Source organism: Anser brachyrhynchus (genome assembly GCF_964034855.1).
Source record: "Anser brachyrhynchus genome assembly, chromosome: 9".
Lineage (NCBI taxonomy): Eukaryota > Metazoa > Chordata > Aves > Anseriformes > Anatidae > Anser > Anser brachyrhynchus.
In genome coordinates, this window is record NC_137703.1 from 11,073,592 (window position 1) to 11,097,175 (window position 23,584).

At 50.9% G+C, this 23,584-nt stretch overlaps 1 protein-coding gene and 1 long non-coding RNA gene across 11 annotated transcripts in view; one reads left to right on the forward strand and one right to left on the reverse strand.

The window, feature by feature from the left end:
• LPP (LIM domain containing preferred translocation partner in lipoma) overlaps nt 1–23,584 on the forward strand; it is a 387,571-nt gene that overhangs the window by 48,333 nt on the left and 315,654 nt on the right. For 2 of the 10 annotated variants that reach the window (XM_080603958.1, XM_080603966.1), the window contains exon 1: nt 2,948–3,085. The exons of 1 other annotated variant lie outside the window; for it this stretch is intronic. The gene's annotated coding sequence lies outside the window, so the exon portion shown is untranslated. Of the gene's footprint in view, nt 1–2,947; nt 3,086–3,279; nt 3,358–3,472; nt 3,796–18,989; nt 19,069–23,584 lie in introns of those variants that run through there. 7 more of the 10 variants (XM_080603963.1, XM_080603957.1, XM_080603964.1 and 4 more) reach the window with 4 other exon arrangements.
• LOC308199592 lies at nt 1,785–3,040 on the reverse strand. The gene is made up of 2 exons (XR_013954726.1): nt 2,911–3,040; nt 1,785–2,228 (listed from the first exon to the last, which is right to left on the reverse strand). It is a non-coding gene; the product is annotated as an uncharacterized lncRNA (long non-coding RNA).

Here is a 23,584-nt window from a genome sequence, read left to right on the forward strand (position 1 = left end):
AGCTGCTCCATCTTTATGGTGCGAGGGATGAATTACCATGGATTCCCAAGAGCTCTTCCAATCCTGTGTGTGTTTTATTTCTGTTTGTTTGGGTTTTTGTGTGTGGGGTTTTTGTTGTTGTTGTTTTTTCATGGTTTTGCATCCAGAATTTCACCAAGAAGAAGAGACCCAGACTCTGAAAAATGAGGTTTCATCTGCTGACTTCTGGAAACTTTGTACAGAATCCCTTTGCAAATAATCTGGTGGGAGGTTTTACTTCAGGCTGGTTGTGGTGTGTCCTTTCTTGCACAGGAAGAGTGCAGCACAGAGCCTGCATGCGTGCTTTGGGCTTATAAGAGCTTCTGGAGACACAGGAAGGTGAACTGACTGGTCTAAAGTCATACAACACAGGAAAAGTAGGAACAGAGGCCAGGTTTCCAGGCTTCAAGTCATGTACCTTAACCACTAAAATACTTCATTTCCTTGAATTAATATTGGCCCATGCTGACTCTTGTATTACTGCCTCCTGAGTGCCTATGCAATGTAAGGCATTTCAGTCTTTTGCTGTTTAATTCATTTTGCTGCTATGGTGCAGGGTGCGGTAGATATTACCAAAGGAATGATCGCACGTTGCCAGTATTTTTGATTCTTTCCAGGCAAAGAGTAGATTTTCACAGCCAGGCTCAACACCTTGAAGTTTCTACTTTCATTTCCAAAATGTATGATATTGGTCATGATAGGAAATTGAAAAAATAGAAAATTCACACAGTGCTTGACAAGGCAGTGACCGTTCTGGGCTGCATGTTACAAGGGTAATGGGCTGGGAATCAAACTTCCACCGCTGTGCTGCAGAGGATTAGTCACAGTTCACCTACCTGCAAAACGGAGGTAGTGGGAGTACTATCTCACAGTTTGGAGGCCCAAAGCTTAAAATTGTTGAGATCATTCAAAGGAGGCTGCTATGGACGTGCAAAGTATCCTCTCTTCTGCTAACGCGACTGGAAAATTGCATAAGCTTGATGGATAAAGAAGCAATAATTGTTGGATATGGGACAAGGAAAATATTTGACCACTGGTTTTCTCTGAAATACTAAATGGAGAACACTTGTCTCTCATCTTGGGCCAAACAGTTTTCTTTTAGTTTTCAGCCACTTCCCCTAGATACTAGTTGATATAACACAAGGACTGTTGCAGATTTGCAAAAGAGAATTTCATGAAGAAAATAAAAAAAAAAAAACACGCAACAATTCCTCTGTAAATCCGCTTCTCTGGAGCACTACAAATCAGGACTCTGGCGAGAGCCACACCACGCTGAGACTGACAGCCATTAGCGCGAGCGAGTCCCTCGTGATGACTGCCTGACCTCTGCAGCAGAAAATACCATCAGGAGCATTCCTCGGAGTGCGATGAAGGAGCGTGGCCTTGCAGCCTGGTGGTCTGGAAGGAGACACTTGAGCTGTAGCATCCCCCGGGTAGGAACTGAAGCCAGGCCTGCAGGGCCTTGGGCAAAGCCTTTGGCCACGCAGCCAGTGCCAGTGCTCCAGCCTTGCCCAGCAGTGCTTTAGGAAGCAGCCACGTTTGTCTTTCACAACAGGCCACGCTCGCAGTGTTATTGGCACTCTAGGTACACCTACAGCATGGGGCCCTAGTGACTCATGCGCTATTCTGCTTTGGTGTTGGATCTCAGCAGGGTTTAAACACGGGGTAGGCGGCTAGGACAAGGCTAAGGTATTTCTAGTCACAGTGCTTAGAAAACTTCTGTGATGGGACTGAAAGGCTCGCACGGATTTAGCTGCATGATGGCATCTGGCCTCGGCAGTCCTCCCCGTCCCTCTACAGGAATTTAGCACCCCTGGTGCAGGAGGCCAGCACAGGACACCAAATAAACCACAGACAGATCATTTGCAGCAAGGGCTGAATGTGAGATACGACACAATTCCTGTGCTGTGGGGCCTGCTGGGGAAGGGGTGCCCCTAAGGGTGCAGCAGCAGCTTCTGGGGTCTCCGATCCGCCAGAGTGCGCGGGTCCATCCTTCCTTGTTTTAGACACTTGAGCAGCCAGGGAAGGGCGGGGGAGGCTGGATCAGAACTCCATACTTCAGCTTCTCAAGTCTTTTAGGCACTTAACGTCCTTTTTTGGGTCCTTACGCGCAGACTTTCCCTCCTGGGGCTCTTAAGCGGCGACTGCGGACATTAAAGCTGGTAATGGGGCAAGATTGTAAACATCTTCTGAAAGTACACAGCAGAGCCCTTTATTGTCAAAGCGAAATACATTTAGAGCGCTTAAAAACTCATCCAGAAATCTCTTTCCAAATGAGTAAGGCTTGGCAGCTCTCCCCTCGGCCGCCTGAACGCAGCGTAACCCTTCTGCCTTCCCCTGCTCTTCAGGGCAAACCCAGTCCCAGGCTACAAAACTGCAGAGACCCAACCTCGCTACGCCAGGGGTAACGTTCCATTATAAAAACGATCACACTCAAAATCTGAATTATTTTAATTGCAGTTCTTGTAAATAGCCACAAAACAATCACACCGAGAGATCAGAAAATGCAGTTTCCCTTCCCCCCTTCTCCTTAGCATGCTCGCCAGGTTTTGTTTTGCATCTCCGAGCAAGACAAGACCCTTTATTGCAACCCCCTCCATCCTATCCCTCCCCCCAACCCTTTTTTAACGCGGCTGGGGAAGAAAGAGGGGAAAATTCGGGAGAAACACCCCAAAAAGCATAGCACAAAACTTCCTCGCGAAAAAAAGTTGAATACCACGAGCATGCCGCGGGGCTGGGCGAGGGGGGTGGGGGGTATAGCGAGGGCATTTTTGGGGCTCCCCACCCCGACTTTTAGGGCGATGCCGGCAGGGTCGGTGCCGGTAGCTGCCGCCGCCCCCCCCCCCCCCGCCGTGCGGCCGCCCCGGCCCCAGCCCCGGCCCCAGCCCTTACATGGCCAAATGTGCCTGCGGGGAAAGGCAGGAATTTTGGGGCCTTGACGTCAGCCCCGGGCAGAGCTCAGCAGCCCGGCGGGGCGGGAGGCAGCGGCGGCCGCTTTCGCTTTTTGTTTCGGGGGCGTCCCTCGGAGCTCGGGGCTCCCAGCCCACCTCCTCCGCCCGGAGGGGAGGTAAGGGGGCGACGGGGGGGAGCGGGGGGGTGCTGGGGATGCCGGATGGGGGGAGATGGGGGGGGGGGGCAGAGGGGCTGCGGAGGGGCCGGGGGAAGAGGAAGAGGAGGAGGAGGAGGAAGAGGAGGGCAGCCGCGCCGGGGCGGAGCGGGGCGGCCCCGGGCGCCCCCCCGGCCCCAGCCCCGCCCCGGGGCCCACCCCCGCCGCCTCCTCCCGCCGCCGCCGCCGCCGCCGCGCTCGCCTCCGCCGCCTCCTCCTCCTCCCCCCCCGAGGTATCGTTGCGAATAATAACTTGCCCCCTTCCTCTTCTTCGCCCCCCCCGCCGAGGCAGCTGGGCAGCAGCTGGAGCCCCCGGCCGGAGCTGGGCGGGGGGGGGGGGGGGGGGGGCAGCGGCTGGCTCCTCCCCGTCCCCCAGTTCCCCCCCTCCATACCCGGGGCGAGCTCGGTGGTGGGGCGGGAGCAGTTCCCGGGGTGGGCTGGGGAAGGGTGGGAAGAGCCCCCGGTGCCCCCCCAAAGCCCCTTCCCCGGGCCCTGCCGCCCGCAGGTGCACCTGGCCCCGGGGGGGGGTGGGGGGGAGCACGGGGGTGGCGCTGCCCTGGCGGGCACCTCGCCCGGCCCGACCCCCGGCCGGCTGTCGGTAGTAAATAATAAGTAGAGCAAAGCCCCAGCAGCTTTTTATACACCCGGGGAGGCCCACCCTTCCCAAACAGGTAAGTACGTAGAAATTTCCCACACCCTTACGTCACCCAGAGCTTTTTTCTTTCTTTTTTTTTTTTTTTCTTCCCTCCCCCCCCATTTAATTTTTGCCCTCCCCTTTCAAGCAGACAAATCTTATTCCTGCCATTGTTCGGGAGCGATCTCCACGCCCTGGGGCTGTGCTTGGGAGAAGGCAGTGCTCCGGAGTAGGAGGTGTTGATGGAGAAAGCTCCCGCTGTAATTGCTCTGGCTACTGTACCTCGAGGTGCAGCATGGCCCCACGGCTGGGTTGTGCTGCCTTCTTCTGATTTGTTTTCCTTTGATTTCTGCACCCACGTGAGGTGGCTTTTTGGCCCAGCTGTTTGGTTTTGGGGTTGGGTTCCTGTTTGGTATCTGTCTGTGACTTGAGTGACTTGGTCACACGAAGTATTAAGAGTTTGTGGAAACTGCCAGGCTGGCTGATACGTCTTCCTACACATCCGCGACACCTTGGCCCCTGTGCAGAAAGTGGTTTTGACCCCTGTGGAGTGTGAGGTCTCACACAGGAGTCTTCATTTTGGGGAAATGCTCTAGATTTGAGAGGTTCTTTCCTTACGGGACCCACTTTCCTGTAGAATGCTTATACCTTCCAGGAGTGGTTTTTGGGACCAAATCTGAGAGCGAGCAGGGAGTTCCTGCGCACCTGGGAGTCATATAGCAGGTGGTGGCCCACCAAGTAATTGCCAGTGTGGGACCTGAGGAAGGCAGGGGAACACCTGGAGCCAGAGAATAGGACACAACATTTCATCTGCACATTACCAACGCAGTTGTTCGCACTGGAAAATGTGGCTTGCTGTCCTGCGTGCAGCCCAGCCTGCTGTGCAACAGAGCGGGCTCAGGATGCGAGGAACTTTCTGGTTCTCCACGCCCTCACTGCAGCAGGACTAGCCCAGACAAGGCTAAATAATGCTCCAGGAGACGGGATTTCCCTCAGGAAATATTTCCATCTGAGGATAAAATGTATTGTGTAAAACTTTTCGCTGCCTGTTGGCCTACTGTGTCTCCCGCTGACACTTCATCCCATTCACCTCACCCGTGACACTTCATCCCGTTGCTCCTGAGTTTGTTAGTGCTGTTATTCCCCTCTTTCAGTTCCTTAGCCCTTGTTGGAGGGTCTTTCCCTAATGGGACAGGCTGTCAGCGGGTGACAGTGTGGGTGGTGGCTCTAGGGCCGCCTGGCAGTGAGCCCCTACCTTTGCTGTCTTGCCCTGCAAAATGGTGGTGCTGCCTTCAGTCCTGCTGTCCTGTAATCACTGAGTTCTGTACCTGGTCTGGGATGGTGGCGGTGCTAAATCTGTCAGTGATGGCGCTGGCAGCTCTCCTGCCATCAGCTGCCTGCTGCACCTCATGGGCTCTTCTGCCGCCCTGGTGCTGGAGGCCCCGAGCGGAGCTGAAGGTCGGTGTAGGCTTTTTGGGTGCCTCTTGGTTGGTGCCTGGTCATGGGCGGAAGGCGTGAAGTGACTTGGCACGTTGGTAATTTTTTTAGGCCTGCTTGCCAAAGTCCAGGCCCACCCCATGTGCTCCATGGAGGCCACGGGTCTACAGGCCCTGCGTGCGTCCCATGGTGCCAGCGGTCCTGCTGTCCAGAAGTCTCTATCAGAGGTGCATGTCCCGTGTAGGCCGCAGGGTAAGCTCCTGGGTGTAAATGCGGGACATGTCCATGAAAGTGAAGCTAAAACAGTTTCTAGTGGCAGCTTCTGTGGGTACTGCAAAAAAAGTTCCCAAGCTGCAGTGATTCGCTGCTGTTACAATCTCATGTAAAACCAGGGCAGACCAGCAAAAATGTGCCTCTAGACTGGTGGGCCAGGAGTGGTTTTCAGATCCAATATCCAAACGATCACAGTAAGGGTACAGAAGATCCCAGGTGCTGTTTTGCTGCCTTGTGTTGTGGAAACTTGCAGAGCAAATTGGACATCAAAGTGCGTTGTTCTGAAAATCATTTTCAGCTGTGCTGCATTTCTGACAGGTGATGGGCTGCTCTCTTACCAGAATCAGGATCTGGTGTAGCGTAAGTCAAATTTCCAAATAATAAGTGCAGATTCAGTTGTGCAGTGCTTGCCAAAGCACACGTTCCCCTAGGATGTTAGGGGATGAAGCTCCAGAGCTGGAGCAGCGAGTTGGTGCTCAGCTACAGTCTCAGCGGAGCTGAAGTGCTTTTAAATACCTAATGATCATCAGTATATATTTTTAATTACAACGTAAGTTGATTACAACGTAAGTACCAATTACAGTATGGTCAGAGTGGAGACACCAGTCACTTGATTTCAAAGCCTGACTGTTGCCTTGCTTGTTATTGTCGCTGCTTGGGTTCATCAGTGTAATGTCTGACGAAAAACTGAAGTGACTCCCTCCTACTTTGTGAAGTCTGGTGGAGAATGTATGTGGTCTTGAATAGGGATAGTAGAAATGCTGGGAAGCTGGAAAACGCAAGGGAGTTTGATCGACAGTTTGGGATTGCTCCTATGGAAAGAACACGCATTAGAAAGGTGTCACAGAGTTGATGAACGAATGATGAATTTGTGGAAAAAGGGGTCTCTGTTCCTTTGTAGTGGTGCTTGTGAGATGTTGGAGCCAAGATGAAAGCGGCTGATTGAAAGCGAAGAAAAGTAAATGCTTTTCCATGTAGGTGTAACTAAAAGGTGGAATTTATCATGGAGAACGTTGCTGAGGACAAGAATGTAGCCAAGTCTGGAAAGAAGATAGGACAGCTGTACGACTATCAGGTACATTCAGAGGTTTGCCAGTTAATAGTGTTGCCGCTTGTATCCTAAACATCTAATTGGAAAGAAGAGACCATTTCACGCAGGTTTCTCTGAAACTTTTGATGACTGTAGCTGGAGAAAAGCAGTAGCTTGGGTGAGTGACAAATGGTTTGCAATAAGACAGTTTCCATGCGTCTGTGGAAACACATACCCTCAGGGTGCCTACAGTGGCTTCTCTGTTCCTTTGCCCATCATGGTTGTGTGAACAATGCATACTCGGTGGCATTTCAGTCCTTGTCGGGTGTCTGAAAGCAGTGCCTTTCTCCTAATAAACTCACTTGTCCGCTGGGATTCACTCACGGGCTGGTGGCTGGTCCTCTGTGCTCTTCACCCTGCAGCCTTTGGCTGCCTGAAGACTCCTGCAGCTCTGGGAAACCCTTCAGGTGCGGGGGGAAGTCTGAACAGTCATCCCTGAGGATGCCCTGAGAGGTTTTAGAGGTGACATAGTGATGACAAAGGTGTGTATTTCCTTTAGGTACGTCTGTGTCTCTAAGGCACGTTACTTTTTAGACTGAGGAGACGGCAGGGAAGCAACATGAATACAAATTCCCGTCTATGTGATCTGCTGGGAGTCTGAGATCCAGTACCTGTGCTCGCTATATGCATGCGTGAGCAAGACAGCGGGACTCTCACCTTCTTGCAGTCCTCCACAGCCTGTTTTCTTACCCCAGTAACTTCATTATCTCCCTCTGCTCTCACAGCAGGGTAATTCTGCTAAAAGCTAGAGAGCTTACTGGAACTGCAGCCACGTTTGAAAAGCAAGCAGGAGTGGGGGAGACAGAAACCATAGCTTATCTGAGGATGTGGGTTATCTAAGAGACGGATTTGCAAGGAACAATACCTTTAAAGAGTGTGGGTTACGTATAGGAAAACAGAGGGCTTGAAATTAACTTTATGAACAACAGTTCCAGAGGAGGTATTGGAGGCAAGATGTTGCAGTCAACTTCCACACGTACATTGGGCCTCTCCGAAGGACGGTGCCGGTAAAGTATGAAGAGCTCAATATTTTCCTCCTTTTAATTTTGGGAGCTTTTTGTTTTGTAAAACAGAAACAAACAGAGAAGAGAAAACAACAAATCAAACCGAAAACCACAGACCAAAAAAACCCCACAAAGTTAAAAAGCTTTTGACAGCTCGCGCCTGCCCAGGGAATGGGGGTTAGCTGGGTGCAGGGCTCCAGTCTTTCTGTTCCTCCTACTTCTGGGCACAGCAAGCAGGTAGGGTTCATAATGTTTCTAACCAAACATGAAAAAAAATACTACCCACATTTAATCGTTGTTATTAAGGTTACTGGTAGAGACACCTCAGTAGGGACTCGGCTTTTATCTCAGAAGAGTTGGTTTCGATCACGTTCTGAGCAAGCGCGAGAGCTGGCATGAAAATCATCATTTTAAGTAGCTGTCAGCAAGTCTCTGTCATTTTAGGTTGTTGGTATCTGTTGTTGGGATCTGTGGGTGACAGTGACACACGTGTGAGTCACTCATAAGCGCTCCCGAACTATTGCAATATGCTCAAGAAAGGAAAACAAACATCGGTGGAGTTGTGGGCTGCTGATAACCTTTTCTTAGAAAAAGATACAAGCTTTTGAGCATTGCAGACTCAGTGAGGATGTTTACTGCAGCCCTTGATGCCGTAAGGGAACCTTGTAATACAGAGATTCCTCAATAACCCCATAAATAACTTTGTTTGGTCTGGAGGGGGTCGTGATGCTTGTGGGTCTCCGCCAGCGTTGTGCCAGTTTTGGCTCAGTGTGATAGAGCCGACCAGCCCTCGTTGGGTTTTCCAGGTTAGTTGGAAGGGATCCCATTTTGCACGTAAATGGGCTTACACATTTGAGCATCCTCTGAGTAGGGGCCGTTCAGCTCTCGGCTGCCTTCATCTCCCTGCTACCACTGCCCAGTGATGCTTCAAGGCAGGCAAACTTCTGCCAAATCTTGGATGATTGTGCCGCCAGTGGAATAGTTAGTTGAGATTTAATATGGCCATTATCTTTAGGTAATAAAATATCAACTAACTTGCCATAACTATCTTGTTTAATGTCTATTAAAAGCCCCACATACTTCATTGACCGGGTGAAATTTAATAGAAGTTCAGCTAAGCATTTATTGCTTATTTAATTTAAAAATAAGTTGATCTCCGCAGTTGGTAACAGGCACTGAGGATTTAATTAACATTCAGTAATCTACCCTGTTAGCTCTGAATTACACAGTCAGGTCTTGTTTATGCATCAATTTGTAACTCCCCCCTCCTCTTCAGGCTGCTGGATGCCATTGTCAGGAGCTGCAGTTGTTTCCTCTTCTCCCTCCTCCTGGGCTCCTGATCTCTGCTCCAGCCCAAGCCTCTGCCAAGTCTGCGAAGCGGGGATCGTACGTAGCACTGCTCGGTGACCAGCACCCTGCTGCTTTTGGGGGCTCCCTGGCAGCCTGGCCGGTTGGGCGAGGCAGGAAGGATGGGGGAGGCTGGTAGATCCTGGCACAGCCCTTCGAGAAGGGGCTGTGGGCCCAGCGGGATGGGTACAGGTGCTTTGCGTGATGAGTTAAAAGCAGCCCAGCTCCATGCTTTAGTTAAGCACAGCAGAACAAATGTAAAATACATCCTCTAGGGCTTTTTCAGCAACGAAGACGTCTGCGTGAAACTCAGGTCAGTGAGTTTTCTGCAGGGAAACTCAGAGTGTTTGTTTCACAGGTGACTTGCAGCTGGTGCTGCTGCGGTCCCTGTGCTAGTTGCACCCAGAGCGCTGTGCCTTGTGTCTTGGCAGCGTGTGCGCATCTTCCATGTGCTGCGCGCACGTACCCCGAGGAGCTCTCTCTGTTTCAGCAGTTTATTACCTCACCTTAACAGACTCGAATTACTCTACTTAATGAGGCAAGCTTGAATGAAGGCGAGGAGTCTCTCAGACAGTGCGCTTTGCAGGGACTGGGTTGGGAGGGTGATTGGATTAGCAGCTGATAAGTGGTTGCAGCTCCAGCTGCCGCAGCTCCCCTGCCTGGCTTGCTCCGGTGTTTGTGTTGCAGCTCAGCCCCAAAGGAGATCAGCTGGCTTCAGTTTAACACACCTCATGGCTTGAGGTAGAGGCTTGATTTGCTTTTCATGGGTTTGGACAAATCTTGAGAGATACCTCAAGCTATTAGCGTGGCCAAGACAAGCCTTGAATCTGGTTTGCCCAAGAGAAGCAGATAGCGATTGCCCCAGCCACGTGGCAACTCTGTAGTTAATTACAAGTGATGCACTTGGTTAAAAGAACGGTGGTAAAGTTGCAAAGTCCAAGTGCTTCAAAGCTACAAGATGCCAGGATGAAGGCTGTCAATGAAGCCTTAATTTGCTGCCCTCTTCCCCCCTCCCCCCCCCCCCCCCCCCCCCAAAGTGGGTATTATGATATAGCCACTTAATTGCCAGGGCACCTACTCTTTGTGCTCAGAAGGGAAGGTGATGCTTAATGAGCACCTATTCAGCTTCTTTTCTTTCTGTGCAGCGTATGGCCCCAAGCCTTATTTACTACATACCGTTCAAACAGAGGGCTGAAAGCAGAATTATTAATTTCCTTTTCTGCTTTTCTGGAGAGCTCTCCGCTCTTTCATTGGAGCGCTCTGCAAGTCGGGGTGACTATTTTTGCGGTGCCCTCCTGAGGTGGAGGAAAGTTGTTCTTGCTGTTTTACTGATGGGACACCGAGGCTTGGTGAGGAGCGAAGCTGGGAGTCTCACATCATCCCTGACACTGAAATCCAAGAGAAAGAAGCCAGTCAGACCAGGGTCGCTTGCTTTAGTTTGCAGTCATAACTGATAATCAGAGAAAAACGGTTGAAAAGAATTGTTTGTAATTACAGACTGAGTTTAGCATCCTTTTCACCCAGCTCTGGAGATTACTCTGAACCGCTCAGTGCAGTTACATCTATCTTTACAGTCCATCTCCCTCATCTCTGCTGCTTTTATCTTCCTCTTATGTGTTATCATCATCCCTGACTGGGGGCAAGGGCCGTACGTACTGTGTGTGGGTCTCAAAGCACCTGGCTTAGGATGGAAGCTGGGCTTTGCCTCTGGCGTTTGGAAACCAGGGCAGCTTACTGCTGTTGGATCTGCAGTGGGAAGGGGAAGTCCAGAAATAAACCACAAAAATGGTTAAGGTCCAGGTGATATTTATGTATAATAATGTATTTCGAGGAATATAATTGGGATAATGGAGACTTTAGATCATCTGTTGTACATTTCTCAGTGGCTTGTTTTCCTGTGTACAGTAAAAGTGCCATTTTTAAGGTAGTTTAGGCTTGCTTTAGAGCTGTAGTGCTTCTCTGTCGCTTCTCGTCCAACAGACTATTCTGTGGGAGAACTGCCTATTCTTGCGATGCCTGTTCTGCCTTCCCTAGCACAGTTCCACTTTGGTGCGCTCACAGAGGCTCCTCTTCTTTCCTGAGTTCCCGGGGATGTGCAGAGCAGTGCTTGGGAAACGCAGCACTGCATCTTTGCCATTTAAGGAGGGCTTGGTGAACCGTCTGCATAGTAAGTCTGAAATTCAAGTGCGTGAGTAATCCAGCTGAACTCTCTGCAGCTACTTGTGTGCCTAATGATAAGCAAGGGTTTAAGTACGTTCCCGAAACAAAATCCTAATTTGCTTCAAATGCAGACAAGGAAGAAACAAAGGGCAGGAGTGTTAAAAGTCAGCTCGGGAGATGTCTGGCTTGGTTTCTTATGAAACAATGCTGTAGCATGCAGACTGGCAGTGGCCTTGTTGCAATAGACACCCTCATACGGTGCAGGAGATGACGCTGTGAACGAGGCAGACAAGTTGCAAACCTCTAATAGTGGCATTAAGCGATGAATTGTGAGTCAGAAGTGTATCTCAGAAGTTAGGAACCTCGCACCTCTGTGCTACTGTAGGGGTGAGGGCAGTGTTCTTGGCACATAACGCCTCTTCCAGTGTCTCCCTTGGCATACGAGAATTGGGAGTGAGGCCAGAGCAGCAGGTGAGCTTCAAGCAATACAAGTGAGCGTGCCTTTCCAAGGCGCTCCACCCACCCCGGTATTCGAAGTGTCCAGGGCAAAGGATGGCAGCTTGTGAAGTGCCTCAGCTCCTCGTTTCGTTGTTCCTGGCGCAGCGTGTTTTACTCTGCTGCGTGGGAGAGCTGCGAGCTCGGGGTGTGCGTGTGTTTGGAGGCTGTGGAAATCAGTGGAGAGCTGGAGAAGGAGCTATGAGAGCAGTGCTCGCTTCCTTACTGCACACAGGGATCCCTGCAGGGTGTCTTCATTTGTGAGTTATTCTGCGTGAGGTCAGCTCCCATCCCCACATAGCACTCCCAATAGATTCGCGCCTTTCTGTGATTTCCGCCACCTCCTTTTTTTTTTTGTTTTGTTTTATATGTAGGTATCTCACTGAGGATACGAGGCAGACAGGTTGGCATCACCTCCCCTTTGCACTGCCTGTAATGTAACCCAGAGTAAAAAAGAGAGCCGTCCTGCTCCAGGGTGTTCCAGTGATCATCTGTGCAGGTGGTGTCCCACCTCGTCTGGGGTCAGGACACTCACAGGGGTGTCATACCCATACCCGCACCACTCATTCCCTGCCTGCTGGAGTTTCATCTGTGCGGTAGCCCAAGCCTTTGATCTGTGTGCACCCATTTTTTTTTGCCTGGGGTGGTGTTTTAGCTCTTGCCTTGTGCTGTCACGTGCAAGAAGCGCGAAAGTGATCTGCTTGCTCCAGCTCTGCTGTGTTGAAGGCCGCTGTCTGCCTGTGTCAGCTGCTCCCCATACCTTGGAGGTAAATTGCAGTGAAGCAGGAGCAACCTTAGGTTTTTTTTTTTTCAACAGCTCTTGATAAATTTCTCATGTCTCAGATGGGTTGATTCATACCTGGTTAAGGGTGTGCCCTACTTCATGGGTGGAACTGGATGTACAAAGGTAGCTCTGTATTATCAGGAAGCCCCACGTTGGATCATCTGGTCTAGTTCCAGCTGTTTCGGTGACTGCACCTTTTAGGACAGGAATATTCTCTGTTTGTTTTAGTTGTGCACGTTCTACCTGCCATGTAATGAATGGAAACGGTTCCAGATGCTCTCGATCTCCAGAGCAAGACAAGGCCTATCCATCTCATGAATGACATGAGTAATTGTGGGCACGGCGTTCGTACTTCCCAGCGCTCCTGATTACCCTTCTCTTTATTTTTTGCTCCCATATTCCACGGTCGCCGTTGTCTTGCGTTGTCCATGTCTCTTAGCTATGAAGGTAGCGTCTTGGGTGAGCCTGTTTGTGATGGTACCCACAGGAGAGTAGCGAGCCTGCCAAGCCGTGCCTGCCGGAAACCTAAACCTGAGCAGGGGCTGCACCCGCAGAGAGCAGCGTGGGGGTCAGGGGAGCTCCAGCCCCGGGAGGTGACGACAACCCGGAGAGTGCTGAGAGAAGAGCAGAGCAATTGGCTTGGGGACAGAGAGACTGATTGTGAAGGAAGATGAAAAGGATGTAAAAAGTGTGTGTTAGCAGAATGTGACTAAGATGGAGACCTGATAAGTACTGAAATGTCTCTGCGGAGGGAAGGAGAGCGGTAGCTGCTGGCAGAGCAAAGCCCTCTGCCTAGGACTTGCAGCTGGGTGCAAAGCAATTCTGAGTCACAGGAATATAAGGCTCCTGTAGCCCTGCCATCACAGACAATTACCGTGCATAATCCTTTTTGCAAAGTTGCTCAGGTCCATCTGAGACATAGCTGTGCTCTTCTCTGTTCTTCCCGGGGAGCTTGTCTCCCTCAGTGCTCTTTATCGTGGCTTCTGAGCTGTGCAGCTCCTCCGTTCATTCCTCAGCGCTTAGTCACAGGAGGTTTTTGTGGGAGGGAGGGACACCCATGAGAAATGTGTAACTTGATGCAAAGTCCCTTGCCACGAGGAATTTGGGTGGCTGATCTGCTACAGAGTGGCCTGGTGGAGCCCGCTGGAGACCCGTGGGGCTGTGAGTCTGTGTGACCTGCAGCCCTGGGGCTCCAGGGGCTTGAGATAACATGGGTTTCTCTGTAAGAGGTCAACCCATACAACATTTGGGGATTCCTGGTGGATTTGCCCTATGTCAGCTCGTTTACAAAATTAACTTGTGCAATTGGATGGGGGTGAAGTGGAGAAGGGGAGCAACAGGGCTCACTTAAACTGCCTGCGATTGAAAGTAGGCTGTAAACTATAGGAGAACCTCGTGCCTCTGTCCTGGCTCCAGAAAGGGAAATCTGGCAGGGGAGATAGGGCCATATGTGCAAATACAGCCTGTGGGTTTAGGTCTCGGTCCAGCACTCACGTCCATAAATAGGTCAGGCCCTTCCTTACGACAGCATTCGTGTGCACTTTGCAAACGTGAACCAACTAATCCCAGCAGATGTTTGGCAGCATGGTGAGCCCACAAGGAAGTCAAATATCATCGCGCTTTGCTAGAGGTGCCCGGGGTTCAAGCAGCACCTGCTCAAAGAGCACGTCTGAGCTGGGATGGTTTGGGGGCTCTGTGGGCTCAGCTTTGCATAGCACCTGCCCCCGTTACATCGCGGCTGTGTGCAGGCTGAGTGTGTCCCCACTGACATCGAATGCACGGCGTCCTTCAGCTTTCGAGGGGGGAGATGGGATTTAGACCTACGTTGGCACGTGCACACTTCATCAAAACCCGAAGAAAAGGAGGTGGCGGTGGATTTTGTTTGCTGCCTGCCTTTCTCCACGTGCTGACGTGCCCGGCTCATTGTTGGCGCTGTGTGAAGGCACGGTGTTCGTGGCTAGCCTGATTCATTTGCTCGCCTCCCTCTCCTTCCCCAGGCAGGAATGGTTAGGTTTGAGATCCGTGACGCCCCGTCAGCTGCCAGAGATAACACTGAGCACCAGGGCACTTCGCTACACCGGCTTGGCCTGCGTGGAGTATTCAGAGGTCTCAAATGATGAATATCTTGCAGCCTTTTTTTTTAATAGGAGAATTTTGCTCAGTGGTGCATGGGCCAAAAGCTGCCTGGTGCTTTGCTTTGCCCCTTTTTAAGGGGATTTGGATATTTGGCTAACAGTTTTCAAAGGGAAAATAAAGCTGTGGCACATCACAGAAGAGAAAGGGGTAAGGAAAGCTCTGTAAGTCACCGTAGCCTCCAAGGCCGATATTCATCCTCTTAATAAAGTTCAGCTGCACAAGGGAGGAAGAAGGAACCGATCCTCTTCATGTACAGATTCTTACTGCCCCAACAGCCCATCTGCAGAGAGCAACTGGGAACAAAACAAGCTCTTGCTGCATCTGATTTTTTTTCTGGGTGCTTTGAAAGATGATCAGAATGCTTTAAACTCTGGGCTTTCTCGCTCAAAAAGGGCCAAGGATTTTACTCGCTTCTCCTGGCTTCTCTTTTGTGCTCTGGCTTGATTGCTGCCCTGATTTCCAGGCAGAGTTATAATTACTATAAGGCTGCTGAGCCGAGGGGGAGGCAGCAATAGGATAGTTCTGGATTAAATAAATAAATCAAGGACTTTTCGCAGGTATGTCCTTGCTCAGATCTTTGTCAGTCCCTGTTAAAAATGCATCACAGCTCAGGATAGCAGCATGTGCTTTGTCTTCTCAGTTAAAGCTTCACGGAGGCTCCTCAGGACACCCTTTGCTGTTCAGCGTCCCAAGGAGAAGCCTCCGGTGTCTCCTGCTAACACGCAGGCCGTGGGCAGCTCTTCTGTCATCATCCTGAACCTGCTCCTGGTGCTCCCTGTGTGCCAAGCGCGTGCATCTGACTCGCCCCGTGCTTTCTGCCGCTGCTGCCTGGCCTTTTTGTCTGCATTAGTTTAATTGACTGAGGCGCTCGCGGGAGAAGCTATTCATTCCCCTGGTAACTGTGCTCGACAATCAGAAGTTATTCTGGGGGTGAAGGACTGGTACAGATTTGTTTTCCTTGGCTGCGGATCCGTAGCCCCTAATAGTTTCTGGCTAATACGAACAGAGATTGACTTGGTTTGCCGCTAATTAAAAGCCAAAAGGATCCGCAGCCCTCTCCAAAATAATTACCATCCTCGGTGAACGGGAGGAAACTCCGCTTGCTCCCCGTTTGTTTCCAGCCCCCTCCCTTTTGCCGCTGTGCTCTCACCTTGGCCCTGACGTGCCGGCAGCTCCGACCCCTCGCTGTCGGAGCAGCTGTGAGTTCGTGGTCGAACCCTTTCTCTGCTGAAATTGTGGCTTTTGGACAAAAGGGTAAATACGGCAAAAGGATGGGGACGTTTTATGAAGCCTTGTAGTTACTTATGGGGGGGGTGTGTTTGCTTGGTGGGAAGCTACTAAAAGCAGCAGAGGGGCGTGCGTGCACCCCGTGCGCAGGAGCGTGTTTTGTCCTGACTTCTTATGGGTTAGAAAACAAAAAACCCGACGTTTTGACTGCGTCTGTGTGCTCGTTACCAGGAACTCTGAATGCAGCAGCTGGAGTTCCTAGACAGCTTGGTTTCTCTCAGTAATGGGTTTCAGATACACATTAACTTCGATTCGTGTATCGTTCAGGGCTGGTGATGCAAAGAAAGGTGTCCTCTCCTCCCGGTGTGCTCCGTGTGTCTTCACCACCCATCCTGTCACCGCCGGGGCTGGGGACTGCCGCGGGCAGGAGGGCAGAGCCCCCTTCCTTCCACCGCTCCGAGGTGTCCCCAGAAGTGCTCGCGCCCCTCCGGTGCCCCGTAGCTCCGTACGGGAACGGACAAAGGTCTTCACACCCCAGGCCTGGGGACCGGGCAGGCTCGGCTCCCCCTGCAGCTCCTCACGGGGACATCCACCCTGCGGCTGGTGCCGGCTGCCTGCGGTCCCCTCCGCAGCTTCACCGCGCGGGGCACAAAATCATCCTGAGCCCTCTGCGTCCCAGGAGCCTGCCGGAGCCGCAAGGAGCGGCAGAGCTGCTGCTGTGGCTCCTTAACCTGCCGGTTTCCCGAGGCGCTATCTGGCCGTGCCCTTAGTAACATGTTTTTTTTTTTTTTTAATGCAGATGAAGTGCCCTGTTTTAATTGACTAAGAAAAAAGAACTTGGAAAGGGTGGATGAACTCATGACCTTGAGATAAATGGTTTCTTATTGAGTCCCTGGGCCCCTAAACCACCCCCTCTTCTGAGAGCGGCGTAGTTTAATCAAAGGTCAGGGGTTTTGTCTTCTTTGAGAGCCTCAGCAAAAGAGGGCTAGGCGGGTGAACTCTCCTCACTCCTCCGTGACTGCAGTCATTCTTGCCCTGTCAAGTTCCCATTGAGCTTGCTCTGCTTGTTTTCTGTTCCTGGATGACGACTCTGTTGACCTTCTCTGGTCTCTGTGAATGCTGATAAAGGCTTGCTGATGGAGTCAGCTGTGTGTTTGTGAGGGATGTAACTGGATATACGGTGGCTACGAGCGAGCGGCTTATGCAAGGCTGCTGTTAGCCTCCGCAGCGTGCGGCCTTGCTGGTTTGGTAGGAAATTGTCTTCCCTTGCCAGCTCTGCCCCCGCAGGTGTCTCCTGTTTCGAGGCTGGGTGGTATCTCACGGTGCCGCACGCACGGCTCTCTGAGCTGGGGCTGCTCCCAGAGGTACCGTTTTCCCCATCATTTTATGCCCTGTGGTTCCTTCTCGGATGGCGATCAGGCACGTGGCCGTGACTCTTGTGATAGGAGCAGTGTGAATCTTTCTGTCTTCTCCTTCTTTCCTCCTGAGTGCAGTTGCTAGCTCTCCTCGAGCCTGGCGGGTGGCTGGTGTGGAGCTGGTCTTGCTTGTTCCCATCTTGGATGCCTGCTGCCTTGGTGTCATGCCAAGGCAGTCTCTGCAAACATCAGCTGGCAAGTCTGACAGAGAGATCTTGGTCTCCAAAAGTTTCTGCACTTCCTTTCTGGTTTTCCCCCTCATCGAGTGAAACAAAACAAAAAAAACCCAACACAAAACAACAACAAAAAAAAAGCCACGTAAAACAGTTGCTTTGTAAACTTAACCGCCAGCTTCGGTGCCAGCGACGAGATTCCCACTGCCGAGCTGAGCGCGGTGCCGTAGGAGGAGGTGAGGACGGGTCTGGCCGCGGCGTTGCTCTGCCTGGTGCCCTCGTGAATCACAGCAGCGGGATGGAGGGGGGTGAGGAGACTTTCCCTGGTCTCAGAGCGTCCCGTACCTCGGTGTGATGTTGCACCCGCACGCTGCAGCTGGCCTGTCAAACAAATGGGCCAAAATACAGTGCTCAGGGCAGCAGGCTGGAGGATATCGTGTGGCAAACTCTTGGAAGAACACAGAATTGGTAGTCAAGAAAACTCGGTGCTGAGAAACTGCCAGGTGCCTGGGCAGAAGTGTGCTCTCTCCCTGAGTACCGAGGGCGTCTGGCGAGGGAGCTGAGAGGTGTTTAACTGATAACTTCACCATTCTGCAAACCAGGAACTTCTTTCTTTCCATGGAGAAACACGAAGTAAAATAAGTTGCACTGGTCCAGGGGTGCGATTGCTACAGCCACTGTTGGTGCTAGGCAAAAACCGAAGGAACTGCAGCACAAGTCCAGCGTATTGACTTCTCTAGGCCAAGATAAAATGGCACCGAGTGGCAAAAGACTTCTTATTCTCAATTTTTAAGCAGAAAAAAGTGTTTGTTTTTTTTTTGAGCTGCGTGCCGTCCCAGCGTCAGATGACCACGTTGAGTGAAGATGGATGGGCGTCTGACAGCTCTGCCGTGGGACGGCGCTCACAATGGTGCTGAGCCGGGGATTAGGTTCGTGTTTCCTTTCCATTGTAACGCCACCGCCTCGGTTGAGCCCCTGCTGTTTTAATACCAGGGATGTCATGCGGCACCTTATTTTAGTCATCAGTGCCGGGCTGAGGCTCGGGCACCCTGCACGTGGTGGGAGAGATGCTCGGGTGCCCTTTGGGGGAGACGAGGAGCAGCGGCGTTGCGCCCGTCGCTGGTCCTCCCCGGCCCCAGGGAGGAAAGGTGTATTGGTACAAAGCGTGACCTGAAAAACTGCCTCCAGAGGGCCGGATTCAGTGAGTGACCTGGATTCTGGCTGAAGTCAGGGTAATTTAGGAACTAACTCAGCTTTCTAATATGTTTTCGTTGTCTCAGTCCCCATCTACGATGGAAGTAATGGGACTTTCTTGTTCAGAAGGTGGATGTATCCACAGGCATCCGGGTTCCTCCCGGTTTTGAAAAGTAGTAAGAGCAGTTATTAGGGCTTGTCAGAATGTCTCCAGAATTTTTTATCTATATTTGGTATAAATGACTCTTTTCTGAAAATGGAGTTTTCTGTGGGAAGCACCAGCCTGCAACTCAGTTCTCCTTTTGTAGAGGAAAAAGGCACTTTTTTATTTTATTCTTCCATTTGTGATGGTAACAACATTTGCTGAAAACGAGAATGTTTTCACGACAAGCGGTCGGTGGTAAGGCTGCTCCCCTCAGCTGGCTGACTGCCACACTTCCATTCTAACCTTTGCCTCTCTGCCCCCATTGTTTTTTCCTCTGTTTTTGAAGGAACTCGTGTCCTCGGTCTCTTGATCCAGCTGTTCAGAAAGAGGAGCAGCGGAGCAGCTTTTTCGTTCGAGGCTCCGTCTGAAGGTACTCGTTGCAAGTCTGAAACTAACAGTTTGCTATTAAGATATAAAAATGAAAGATGATAACGAACACTTAAGCATCCTTGGAAATGGAGGTGAGAAGGGGATGGACATTTCTGAAGCAGATGGAGAGATTTACTGGTCCTGGATGTTTGTTCTTGTTGAAACATCGTGATGGGTTACAATGCTTTTGAAGATACCTGGCTTGGCCAAGCGGACACGGGAGCAGGGAATCCACTTTCCTGCCAGGTGTCTGTTGCTGTTTTCAAATGACCTGGCAGAAGTTGGGTAAAATAGAAGCTTTGAACCACGAAGACTGTCTTGTAGGCTCAAAGTTTCAAAGGTTTAATTTACAAAGGGTTTTAAGACGAGCAGTGAGAGCCCACCACGGTGTCAGGGGTTTTGTTGTGGCGGGACCAAAGCAAAGCAGACCTGGGTGGAGGTAACCTTCCCCTCAAATTCTTGCCATTTAAAACCCAAATGAATAAAAGGAGATGTTACTTCATAATACAACTCAACTTCTTCTCCATTTCCATTGCTAAGCGGCACCATTAGACTGAGCAAACGTGTACAAAAATGCCATCTTGCTCTAGATCTCAGCCTAAGCGTGGGCTGCTGGAGACCTGGGGCTGCAACTGGGGGGATCCGGATGCCTTTGTGGCCCCATGACTTGGGGCACAGCACTTCTCCTCTGCTCTCCTGTTCTCTTCTTGGTCACCGTTGGTCTGTTTTTCTTTACCGAGTGTCTTAGGACTCGGGAATCGTGTTAGGGCAGCGTTCTGCCTAGTGAGTCCGGCCATTCCTCGGGCAAAAAATGACATTTTTTTTGGTTTTGAATTGCAAAACATTATGCTTTGTTTGAAACCCAGGCTCTGTGGTGCTCTGATACTGCATGCGAACTGGAAAGCGAAATCAATTATCCTTCTTTGATCAAGAAGCCGGGGTGCATTCGAGTGAGAAAGTGAAACTGCCCCCCTCTTGCTCGAGGTCGCTGCAACCAGCCTTAGTGAAATGCAGCCAGCAAACGGGGCCTGAGAGTGTGTGTGTGCTGGGGGGAAATCAATGAGGCTGTTTTGAAAATCTTCCGCTTCCACTAGACTGAGGGAGTGTGAACAGCATGAGGCCGGTAGTCTGTGCTTGAAAATACAGGGTCCGATCCTGGTGTCAATTACAGACCCATAAATCACAGGCAGCGCCGCTGGCAGCCACGGGGAGCTGCTGAAAGGTCACTGCAGAATGGGACCCGCGGGCTTTCTGGCATGGGCATGCTGATTCCTCTCATTCCTTAGCCACCCTGCTTTCCTAGCCATCTTTTTCAGCGCTTTGTGCAGTTAAAGGACGAGGGATGTGACATGGCTGCTGCTGGAGCTGGGTTGTTCCTCCACTGCTGTCCAGTTGCTGCAGCTGAGAGCCGGTGGGGTGGCTCCTGAGTGCTGCAGGTAGGGTTGTCTCACAGCTTCCTGGGCCATTGCTTGAATATGTTGTGCCCCAAATAATTTTTCATGTATTTTAATACAGCAGTCGCTATCTGGAGAGGCCAGAATAAACTGCACCAGTGCTGCCAGGCCTGAAGGAGCACGCTGGAGCAGTCTCAGCCTCTTCCTCTTCCTCCTCTGCTCCTTTTTTCCACTTGTTTTTAATCTCATTTTATGAACCCAAGGACAAACCTGAAAATCAGGTGTGACAGCAAAGATAAAGGTGAGTCACCTGGCCCCGAAGCCAGGTGTGCCACCGCTCTAGGAAACGGGGACTCCTGCGGGGTGGTGACTGAAGGCCAAGCTCTGCTGCCCTGCAGCGTGCCGAGGCTGCTGGTGAGTTGGTTCCTTCATCCAAGCTAACTTCACCCATCGCAGCCGATGCTGCAGGTCCGGGCTGCAGCTGGCGCCAGGGCTGGACCAGGACTTGGGAAGTGCTAAGTCCCGTTACGAACAATTTTGACGCGCGGGGTTGTGGTGGATTTGAGAACAGCTCAGCGCTGAGGACAATGAACAAGGGGTGTGTGCTTCCTTGCGGGTCGAAACTCTGCGTTCACGTAGCGTGCTTGCTGCTTTACACCAGCACGGGATCTGGCCTCCAAAAAAAAAAAGCAGCAGCCCGGCGTGCAGGTTGGTGCTGCTTGTATCGATGGCTTTCTGAGCAGGTGCTGCTGCTGGCAGCGCCGGAGAGCCGCAGCACGGAGGAAATGCGTCTCCAGCTTTTGTTATTTTGCATGATCTTTGTATTAGATAACTTCAGCAACGTGCTTCTGAATTGAACGGTTTAATAAATGAAGCCTGAGAAGCACAGAAACAAAGTTAGAAAGCTGGTAGGGATCCTGCAGGCATTAGTGTCCTGGTAGAGCAAGATAGGTCCGCGGCTCGGAGCAGGTGTGTTCAAATGTAGAGCTGCCCATGCATATAAGCTGAATTTGAAGTCAGGGTGGGACTCTAATCTCAAGTTTGCATAGAAGGGGTCTGATTTTCTTAAGTGTACAGTGCGTGGGGAGCTCAGGTGTACCAGTCAGTGATGGTCAGAAGCGCTGAGGATCAGGGCTGCTTGTAGCAGAGGAAATAGCTCAAGATTTCTGAGTTGAGGACTTTGGCCAGCAGAAAACAAATATTGGCACAGTGTGGGAAAGGCATAAAAATACATATGTCAAAACAGTGCAGGCTTTTAAGTGTTTTTCGTTTAAAATGAAAAGGTCAGATTGAATGGGGTTGTCAGCTGGGGACCTGTACATGCACCTGCCAGTCATACATGAGCGGACCCTTGTCAGCCCGTGCTGATGGCTGACTCCCTGAGAACTTGTTGGCGCTTGAAAACTGGCGACTGGAACAGCTAAAACTACAATTTTCCTTGTAGCAGTCAGGCTGAGACATGTGTTCCTCGTTGGGGTGGGAATGAGAGCTTCCCAGTGCGAGGCTGCTTTATCCCAGTTTAACTGGTGTTCACACTGGGGCTTCTGCAAGTACAGCCGTATTGATTTAAGGAGAAAAAAATAAGAAGAATGGAGCTCTGGGTATTTGTAAGACTTTCAAGTGTAAACCAGATTTAAAGGTGAATGCAAGTTTCAACCAGTCAGGAAAAACATATGCCGTTCAGCCAGGCTGCTGGATGAGAAATGTAATTAGCACTTAATCTTAGCCGTTAAAATTATTTCTTTTTCTCTTAAAGGGATTGGTGATTCTTGTTACTTCAATTACCAAGTGACCACTGTAATGTTATGCTAGAGATGCCTTTTCTTCTGAAAATGCTGACTGTTTCTCTGGAACAGCTTTCTTGCAGAGGTTTCAAGCTGTCCGTTTCTGAAAAAATGTGAAGAAGAAAACTCAAAACATACTGGAGAATCAACGTTTAAATTCAGGCATTGTAGGCTACTGCTTTTTGTTGTGATTTAAATCAGCAAACAGGAAATGTTGCTTTACATACTAGTGTTTTAAATTAATGGCTTTTCTTATCGTGAGATGTTGATTCTCGCTGTCGATAATACGGCATTGGCGTTATCAGGCAGGGTGAGCAGGCTGCTTCTGCTCGTCGCGTCTTTCAGGATTTGAGAGTTAGATCTCAACCTGTCACCTAATTTTCCTTTCGGCCTGGGATGGCTTTTATAACTTCTGATCACCTTCTCAGCTTTTTGCGAGCTGTACCTTAAACTTAACTAGTTGGAAAAAACCAAATGAAGAAAACAATCCGTTGTGAAAGACGTCGCTCTCAGTAAACTCTGGTTCCAGCGCTTTGTTCCGAGATGGCTCGGTGCTGTGAATGGGATGGCTGATCCCCGCTGTTCAGCTTTTTGCTTTAAATTACTTTTAAAAGATAAATTGCTCGTTGAAATGCTTCAGGGTGCATTAAAATAAGTGGTCTGCACTGCACTAAGCACAAGAACGAAGATGCACATGCGCGCACGTACGCGTGGACGGCCTTGAAGTCCCGGTGGCTGCAGCTGTGATCCGAAGGCACGAGCGGGGTGCTGAGCCCTGCCAGGGGGGAGCTGGGTGGCGTGAGGCTGTGTTACCAGAGAGACTTCCCTGCTGTTACCTCATGCACGGCCACGATAGCAATCTGGGCTTTCTCGGTGCAAGATTAAAATCAGAATTAGCCGCATGCTGGCTGCTGAGCATCTGTTGCAGCGAGCTGGAAAAGCACCTGAACATTTCCCACTGAGGTTGTAGGGGGAAGTTGTGTGAAACCCAGAGGGGGCTCCTCGGGGCTGGGCTGTGGACGTATTTCCCTGAGCACTCCAGCGGAGCAAAGACTTGTGCTGGAATCGGTGGCAATGACGTGGGTACGTCCGTACGGTGTGCTGGTTCATCTTTCCCTACCTAAGCCAAAAGGGGAATGAGCATGGCAGAGAGGAGGCCTGTGGAGCTGTGACAGGGAGAGGGGCAGACCCTTTTTTGGGGCAGGGAGCTGTGCTGTTGGTCCCCATCAGCTCGCCTGGGACACAGGTGGGCATGAACTCGGGAGAGATGAGGCCAGACAGGGAGCGGGTTTGCTGCCAAGCTGTGGTGCTCCTTGCTGTGCACGAGGCACTGAGATGG